This window comes from Salvelinus namaycush, chromosome 8 (assembly GCF_016432855.1).
Source record: "Salvelinus namaycush isolate Seneca chromosome 8, SaNama_1.0, whole genome shotgun sequence".
In the NCBI taxonomy this organism is placed as follows: domain Eukaryota; kingdom Metazoa; phylum Chordata; class Actinopteri; order Salmoniformes; family Salmonidae; genus Salvelinus; species Salvelinus namaycush.
Genome location: NC_052314.1, coordinates 54,831,256 through 54,841,443, shown reverse-complemented (window position 1 = coordinate 54,841,443; position 10,188 = coordinate 54,831,256).

Genomic DNA, 10,188 nt, shown 5'->3' with positions numbered 1-10,188 from the left:
TTGTGGAAGGATGAAATGTATACATCGACATAAATATAGAAATATTTTCCACATACTGTCTGTGAACTGGTTGGTACTTTTTGTCAAAAGAGATTGGATGAAAGCAGCAATACTGTGGGTGGACATTGGGTCTCGGTAACCTCTCGTGGTCGATTAAGTACATAAACTGGGAAGGAGTATAACAGGGTTTCCCAAACTCGGTCCTGGGGCCCCTCTTGGGTGCACATTTAGTTTTTTTGCCATCGCACTACACAGTGGTTTCGAAACGTGCACCCAGGCGGGATCCCAGAACCGAGTTTGGGAAACCCTGGAGTATAAAAGGGCTACATACCGGGCCATGATCAGTATGCAAATGTTGTGGAACGTTGCAGACAGAAATGCCATAGCATCACAGGAAGCTGCTGAGGTGAGGACGGCTCATAATAATGGCTGGAATGCGGTGAATGGTATCAAACGCATTAAAACCATGTATTTGATGTGTTTGATACCATTCCATTAATTCCGTTCCAGCCATTACTATGAGTCTGTCCTCCCCAGTTAAGGTATTACTGGCCAACTGTGTCATAGATAGAGATGCCTCGATTCATGATTCAGTCGAACAACTCAGTCGATTCTATTTCATTCCCATCTACTCTAATTAAAACCGAAACTGACTAGTAAAATATGTCATGTATATTGTAGCCCTATGCAGTGCCATTGTTACACAACTATTATCTGTCCAACTCCCAGAGTCTGACTCTGTATATTTGTTAATTCCATCTAGATTTTTTTATATCAGGCAAAACACCAAAACCCTAAATCACTACTGACAACCATTGCACAGCTTGGTAAAACTGCACTAGGCCCATTGCCAACCCAAACTACGGTATAAGGGGGGGAAAAATGATACCATTTTGTTTGTTATTTTCTCCTCCAGTCAGGAGATGCAGATGCTGAAGAAGGTTGTGGAAGGGGGTCTGCTGGAAGAAGAACTGAAAGGCAGTATAGAGTATAGTTCTGCCTGGCAGGCAAAGCAGTGTACAAAGTTAATCCCGGGAGGCGTCAAGCAACACTCAGATGCATTGGTGGCTTATGGACATGGGGGAAATATGTTCAGAAAGATTAAACGATGCAGTGGGAATGTCAATGTCTACAACGGCGACTTCCGGTTCAAATCCCTCCACTTCCTGCTAATGGATGCCATGAAGCTTTTGAATACAGAACTGCCAAACTGTGTTTCGTGGCTCAAGCAAAAAATATGAGGCACAAGTAGGGTCAGAAGTGCGATTTGGGAGGTTTACCACAACCAAGGCCAAACGTTCCGACGCGGAGGAAGCTGCTTCAGACAGTGGGATCCTTTTCAACATCACTTCCTGCACTGTAGTCAACATTGATGAGTACACTTGCTTCTCAGACAGCATTGATCAGCTGATATCCCCAGCAGAGGTGTTTAGGGTGACTGAGGTAAACAATGTAAGAAATAAAGATCACGAGTACAGAGAGATCGTTTTGACAAGTTCAAGGACTCACAGCATTGACAGCATCCGCGACTGTTACCTCTTCCCCAGATGAGGACAGGTTATGTAAACGAAAAGATATGACAACATTAAACTACCAAACAGGTGTAGACGACACAAGAGTCAATTGTTTTTAAAATGTCTACCTTATTCTTTGGAGAATGAAAGTCTGTCTTTGTCTGTTTGTCTCACCAGATCTCCTACAAGTACGAGTCCTCCATCAATCACCCCCAAAGGCTCCTCTACTCAATGGCTTGGCAGTAGCCTGTCTGTTCTTGTGGTTGTATCTCTCTCTATCTCCCTGATCACCAGGACTGATCATCTCTGATAAACTAAAGTGTTGAATGATAATAGATGTGGTAAAGAAGTCAATGGAACGCAGACCGTGGGGGATAGAAGGACGCACATTCAACCAATCTGATCTAACAAAATAGATATTTGTCAAATCGTCATTTTTGATGACATGCCCACAATGTGGTTACTAAAGTCTGATTTGGATGTATTTGTCTGTTTTCGTTGCATAACATTTAGAAATAGTCCATTTTCAGGTTTAGTAGAAGTGACTGCTAAAGGCTAACTCCCATTCATATAGACTGGTAGCATAGCTAGCATAGAGAAATCGATGGTGGTCGTCAGTCAGTTTTAACTGTAATGCAGTTTCTTGGTGATGATAACATCAACATGTATTCGGGTTGACATCCATACCAGCATTATTGTCAGATTTTTACCTCAACATAGAGTGAAACACACATAAACAATAGCCTAAATGTAGGCTAATTTTGCTGGTGGCCATTGAGGAGATTCTGGATCTTTTCTTTTCCCCCATGCGTTTCCATGGCGTTTCCATTGTTTTGGTTGGGCTCATAACCTGACAGTCCAGGCAAACAGTATGTATGACCTCGTAATATTTAGGTTGTGTAATATGTCTGAGGGGAAATGACTTTACAAACATTGGGGTGATAAGCATGTACATTGAATTAATGATATGAGGCCCATAACCTGACAGTCCAGACAAACAGTATGTATGACCTCGTAATATTTAGGTTGTGTAATATGTCTGAGGGACAATGACTGTCATCCCTATGAGGGATGTGGACAGAGAGTGCCCTTTCTCCAAGCTCAAGCCATGCTCAAAATCACAGTAGCACTAGCCTTTAGGTCTTAGTTACAAAGTTTTTGCACTGACTCAATCACAGCTGGAGCAACACATGTTTTGGCTAATATTTCATTCTTATCCTGGAACCTGCATGTTGTGCCGGCTTTTGTTCCAGCACCAGCTCACTGGATACAACTAATCAACCGATCATAAAACCCTTGATTAGTTGAATCAGATGTTTTAGTACTGGACTGGAACTAAAACCTGCACACACTGTCCCCTGGACCAGAATTGAAGAACTATACATTTGAGTGTTGCCTCATTGAAGCACATGGGGGTTTCTGCAAAGAAGAGTTGAGGTCAAGCCTTCCTTACAACTGTGGTGCAAATATCAATACGCAGAAATCCTGGTATAACTGATGTAACTGACTGTTCTGTGAATTACGGTTTCAACCTGTTCACCCCTTTTTTTCTAAAACATATGCCAGTCACTTGCTGGTTTTAACTATGCTACTCTGTATTATCTGCCGTCAATACTCCTCTATGCCACACTCTGCTGCCTGCTACATTAGATAAACACAGAATGATCCACAAGCCATATTACTATACCCACATACACTGAGTGTACATAAACGACCGATGGCGCCGGAGGGTGGGGCTGCCGTCTTATCGGCTCTCAACCAATCATGCTATTTTGTTTGTTTTTTTGCGTTATTCGTAACTTGTTTTGTACATAATGTTGCTGCTACCGTCTCTTATGACCGAAAAGAACTTCTGGACATTAGAACTGGGATTATTCATCTGAAATTGGACGAGGAGTTCTTCATGGAGTCGGACGCGAGGGATATACTGCAGACACCTGACCAGGCCCCGATCCCCGGGATTTGCCAGAGAAGGAAACGGAGATCTTGAGGAAAAAGATCAGGGTGCCTTGCAAGGATCAGGCGACGAGTGGCTAGTCTGCCCTTGCCTTCCATTCTGCTAACCAACGCTCAATCGCTGGAAAATAAATGGGACAAACTGAAAGCACGTATATCTGTTAGCAATTTATGTTATTTTTCAATAACAAACCCCAAAGCAAATCCGGGGAAGAAAATGTGGTTTGTTCAGAGAGGACCATTCAAAATGTTATGTTGGGAGTCAGATGTTCAGTCTCCCCTATCCTCAGATTTTCCTCACCAAACAAAGGATCAGGATGCTATTTATAACCCCCCACCCTAGCCTGGAGTTGACCAATCAGAAGTCCTTGCAGGACAACTTGGCCAATGGCCAAATAACAAGTATCCCACTCCAGACTCTGGTGAACACCACTGACACCCATCTCCAAAAGGACACGGTTGATGAATCTTATGATATTCCCTATCACGTAACCATCGGATTTTAGCACACTTGATAACCTGGATGAGGATAAGAAAAATAACCAGAACTCCCACTATTGGAAGTATCATGCTGACCAAAAAATGTCCTCATGTACAAAATGTGGAAGACAACCACATGACTAAGCCTAAATCATCTGGATTGGAATCATGATATTTAGTGCCCTCAGTCCTGATGTTTTGGATTAGGTCAGTTATTTCCTCAGATTTATCAGGTATGTAAGTACAGCATTCAGCACCAGTAACAGCACATGTACCCCCTTATGCGGACAGAAGATAATCAAGGGCCAAACTATTTTGCATTGCCACAGTCCGAATGGCAACCATCTCAGCAGTAATTAACTCAAGACTCTCAGACGTTCTATTAGGTCATAAGGTGAATGCACCAATTTGTAAGTCGCTCTGGATAAGAGCGTCTGCTAAATGACTTAAATGTAAATGTAAATGTAAATTAGGTAGGATTTCCAAAGATTTAGCCATATTAATAACTTCCCGTGCTAATTTAGAAATACCATAAGAGGGAAACGCAATTGCAAAGAATCTCTCAGTTTCTGTAATCACACGTTTATGGCGCTGTGAAAAAGGAGAATTCACAGAATGTACAATATATCCCAAATAACATGACCCTTACTAACACGACCCTTACTAACACGACCATTACTAACACGACCCTTCCTAACACGACCATTACTAACACGACCCTTACTAACACGACCATTACTAACACGACCCTTACTAACACGACCATTACTAACACGACCCTTACTAACACGACCCTTACTAACACGACCCTTACTAACACGACCCTTACTAACACGACCATTACTAACACGACCCTTACTAACACGACCATTACTAACACGACCCTTACTAACACGACCATTACTAACACGACCCTTACTAACACGACCCTTACTAACACGACCCTTACTAACACGACCATTACTAACACGACCCTTACTAACACGACCATTACTAACACGACCCTTACTAACACGACCCTTACTAACACGACCCTTACTAACACGACCATTACTAACACGACCCTTACTAACACGACCATTACTAACACGACCCTTACTAACACGACCATTACTAACACGACCCTTACTAACACGACCATTACTAACACGACCCTTGGCACAACTTTGGTAACCAGGAAGAGGCATGGGATCCACAGATAAAGTAAGTCCCATTAGGAGCTATCATACCATTATTGATGATATTACCGAAGGTATTGGCATAAAAAGTAGTCCTAGTGCCATTACTGAGTGTCGATTCAACAGACATTAGACATTCCGCAACCTTAGTACCGTCACAGGCAGATGGGTCTGTTGTCTGATCACACTTACTCTGTCCTATTTTGACAAATGAGTCCTGGTGCTGTTGAGACAAGTTCTGAGAGAGTGACCTATTAAAACATAACCACCCAACAAGGGCATGTGTAATAACTAGGTAAAGTGGTCGCTGATTAGTGTCATTGGTTATCTCAAATGAAGGAAGGTACTGTAGAACTAGGTACTTTCGCATGTTGATTCTTAACGTTCTCAACCAAATTAGTACCAATAATCTCCTTATACCAAATAACATCTCTCCATACACACAACATTTCATTCTGGTTAAAATGAATAACCCTTAATGGAATACCTGGCCTTGATGTGAATGGAGCATACGTACAAACCCAACAACTACTTTGAAGGACAACTGTGGCATAATGTAGAGAGAGAGATAGAAACGTATTGACGCCCGAGTGTCCCTCATCCTGCTGATGCATCTCTGTGTTAGAAATGGAAACACCACCCACATCCTGTATTAGTAGGAAACTCACAGGAGAAATAATTTCAAACATCTTTCACTTGTCTGCAAGACAACAATATTAAATCGTCCTATTGTCAGAGTAATCATTCACAAAGTAATTTAAAAGTGACCAGCTCTTCCACCATGGTATCAGTCCCACATAGATAACTATTAGAAATTATGTTCTGACAGTCTGCAGGTAGTGAGGAATTCTTCTTCCCTTCCACTGGTTGCACTTCACCAGTGATCTTGTATTTTTTCAGGTACAGTCCTTGAATCGAAGGATATTCCTTCAGACTGTAGATTCTCATAACCTGTAATGAAGGAAGCAAAAAGGTGAAAGTAACATGTCTTGGTTTCAAGAGAAATTTATATTTCAGATAGATTTCCCTGAGTAAGCATGTCCCAATTTTCAGGAAAACGTTGGACATTTCACCTAGATATCCCTAATATGATGACCTTGGTGGACAACACAGAAGCTTATCAGGTTCTGATCATCTTACCATGCTTCTTCACCAAAGATTGGCCCTAACGTCTCTGTCACATATTTGTTTTACCATCACCCACTGTCCTGGCACTACGTCATGTCCCCCCTCGGGAGTTATTTCCCATTAGAGAGTTGTATGCAATAGTTAAGCATTGTGTCACTCATAAAGTGAACATCTGCTTTTCTCAACTCTAACATGCCCGGTATCACATTGTCCATTGTAGTAACTACCCAGCAACTACCCATGTCCAGCCTGCCTCACACCCCCCTCCACAACGCTTGAACCGTCTGTGTATGAGATAAACTCAGGGTTTTCCAACGGATGACTCTGTAAACCCATCGGAGAGCTGATCAAAAAAAAACTCACAGCAGTCGTGTGCAAGTAATGTGGTATCTGAAGGATACATCAGAGTAGCTGGATTACATGGGGTCTTTTCGACTATACCCATGTCCCATAGAGCTTTAATCACTACTGTAGTAGCGTCCATAGCTTCCTTGCTAATGGGATATTGTTTTGTGCAAGGTGGAGCAACACCTGTGGTTCCATATCCAAAGTTTTATATCTGTCTTCCCCCCACTCCTGTTGCTCTCATCTTCTTGCCCGTGTACTGAGGACATATATGTTTTGCATAAGATATTGAAATACAGTGAATTCAGCACCCGTATCTACTAAAAGAATCTACTGCAAAGTTGTTAACCATCATGTTCACATATATTCCATCCGATTTCATATGTTCACCAGCTGAGATGGGACGTAGGAGGGGGTCTGTTAGTTTACCTCTACAGCATCTAGCAACCTCTGCTGCTGAGCCGGAGAGAGCTTCTTAAATTTCTGCACAAGTATTATGTCATTGGGGCTGTTGTCTTGATTCCATCTTCCCTTAGACAGACCCTTTTTCTCCTGGCCACTTTTCATAAAATCACATTTTCTTTCCCGACATTCTCATTGCCAGTGACCAGAATTCCTGCAATAATAACATACACCAGGTTTATTTTCTACTAAACGGATAATGTTGGTTTCACTCGGAACCTGCATAACTCTGATAACCACGTCTCGTGGATGCTTAAAAGTTGTTGACCATTCATCCAACTGTTTTGGAGATGCTGATTTGTGTGATCACTGTCTCTCGAAGTTTGTCTTTACTTCCTTTTACAGCATGTGTTCTGGTTGGCCTAAGACATCGCTCGTCACTGCTGTTAGAATCTGTTGACTCAAAAACAAGCAGTGCCGACCAGTTGCTTGAAACCTGATCTGCCTTGCCCAATTCAGTGTGAGAGGGAACAGAGAGGCCACAGGTGGGGGTCACGTCTGACTTTTTCACCCATGTCTCCTGCTCTACTTTGAAATGATTATAGACAGTGAGTTTCATGTTCACAAGAGCTTTTTTCCAGAGTGGTTTTCTCACTTAACAATAACATTACATTAACGGCAAAAGTGATATATATACATGTATATCGCCTTTTGAGGACCCAAAACTCTCCTAGAACACAAATTGTTTCTGTAGGTCCTGGCTACCCATAACTTATGTTCACTCAAAAAGCTTTCACCCCCCAAGAAATGCTTCTCAGCTAACAACTCACTTCTATACAACAAGAAAGTTTCACAAAAAAGCCTCAAACTTTTTAATAGAGTAACACAGGACTAAACTCTGTAATATCACAAAGGACTTGAACACTTATACATCACAGATACATATCACTCATTGCATACACTATTTTAACCTGATTTGGTTCTTTTAAAATGATATTGGTCTAGACTAACCCAGCAATTCTGCCATCAATCAGGAGATTAAGAATTGATTCCCCAAAGTGGGTTGCGCACAGCCTTCTCTCTTTCCTCTGGATCAACACACAGTTGATAAGTTTTTCTTGTTGTAGTTCAGACCAATTCATCCGGGTCACGGCACCAAGTTTTAGCAATTTATGCTATTCTTCAATAACACAAACTCCAAAGCAAATCAGGGGGAGAAAAATTGGTTTATTCAGAGAGGACAAATCAAGATGTTATGCTGGGAGGTAGATGTTCAGATGTTCAGTCTCCCCTGTCCTCAGATTTTCGCCACCGAACAAAGGAACTTGATGCAAAGGAATTTATAACCCCCTACCCTAGCCTGGGGTTGACTAATCAGAAGTCCTTGCGGGACAACTTGGCCAGTGGCCAGATAACAAGTATCCCACTCCAGACTCAATGTACAGACCAATGGAAACGTGACCCACGTAGCACACGTCGCTCTGAGTTCAGGAGTGACATTCCACAGTTTCTGAACAGATGTTGAACTGACACCCAACTCCTATTTACAATTCGCTATTGACCATTAGTACTCTAGTTTTTAGTCCTCTCAAACTCTGCGTTGTGTGTTTATCTTCAAAATATTCTTAAATATCCTACCAACGGGACATTAAAAACTGTAATATCTTATGTTTCATCGAGTCGTGGTTAAACGACGACATTAAGAACATACAGCTAGCAGGTTATACACTATCGGCAAGAAAGAACAGCAGCCTCTGGTAAGACACGGGGCGGGGGCCTATGCATTTATTTAAACAACAGCTAGTGCACGAAATTCGAGGAAGTCTCAAAGTTTTGCTCGCCTAAAGTAGAGTATCTCATAAGCTGTAGACCACACTTTCTACCTAGAGAATTTTCATCTGTATTTTTCATAGCTGTCTACATACCATCACAATGCGAGGTTGGCAGTAAAACCGCACTCAATGAGCTGTTTCCCGCCATAAGCAAACAGGAAAACGATCATCCAGAGGCGGCACTCCTAGTGGTCGGGGACTTTAATGCAGGGAAACTTAAATCAGTTTTACCACATTTCTATCAGCATGTCAAATGTGCAACCAGAGGGACATTTTTTATTCTAGACCACCTTTACTCCACACAGAGACGCGTACAAAGCTCTACCTCGCCCTCCATTTGGCAAATCTGACCATAACTCTATCCTCCTGATTCCTGCTTACAACCTAAAATTAAAGCAGGAAGCACCAGTGACTCGGTCTATAAATAAGTGGTCAGATGAAGCAGATGCTAAACTACAGAACTGTTTTGCTAGCACAGACTGACATGTTCCGGGATTCTTCCAATGGCATTGAGGAGTACACCACATCAGTCACTGGCTTTATCAATAAGTGCATCAAGGACGTCGTTCCCACAGTGACTGTACGTACATACCCCAACCAGAAGCCATGGATTACAGGCAACATTCACACTGAGCTAAAGGGTAGAGCTGCCTCTTTCAAGGAGCGGGACTCTAACCCGGTAGCTTATAAGAAATCCTGCTATGCCCTCCGACGAACCATCAAACAGGCAAACCGTCAATACGGGACAAAGATCGAATCGTACGACACACCGGCTCCGACGCTCGTCGGATGTGGCAGAGCTTGCAGGCTATTACAGACTACAAAGGGAAGCACAGCTGAGAGCTGCCCAGTGACAAGAGCCTACCAGACGAGCTAAATAACTTCTATGCTCGCATCGAGGCAAGTAGCACTGAAACATGCATGAGAGGATCAGCTGTTCCGGATGACTGTGTGATCACGCTCTCCGCAGCCGATGTGAGTAAGACCTTCACAAGGCCGCTGGGCCAGACGGATTACCAAGATGTGTACTCCGAGCATGCGCTGACCAACTGGAAAGTGTCTTCACTGACATTTTCAACCTCTCCCTATTGGAGTCTGTAATACCAACATGTTTCAAGCAGACCACATAGTCCCTGTGCCCAAGAACACTAAGGTAACCTGCCTAAATGACTACCAACCCGTAGCACTCACGTCGGTAGCCATGAAATGCTTTGAAAGGCCGGTTTTCCAGAAATCCTAGACTCACTCCAATATGCATACCACACCAACAGATCCACAGATGATGCAATCTCTATTGCACTCTCCACTGCCCTTTCCCACCTGGACAAAAGGAACACATATGTGAGAATGCTA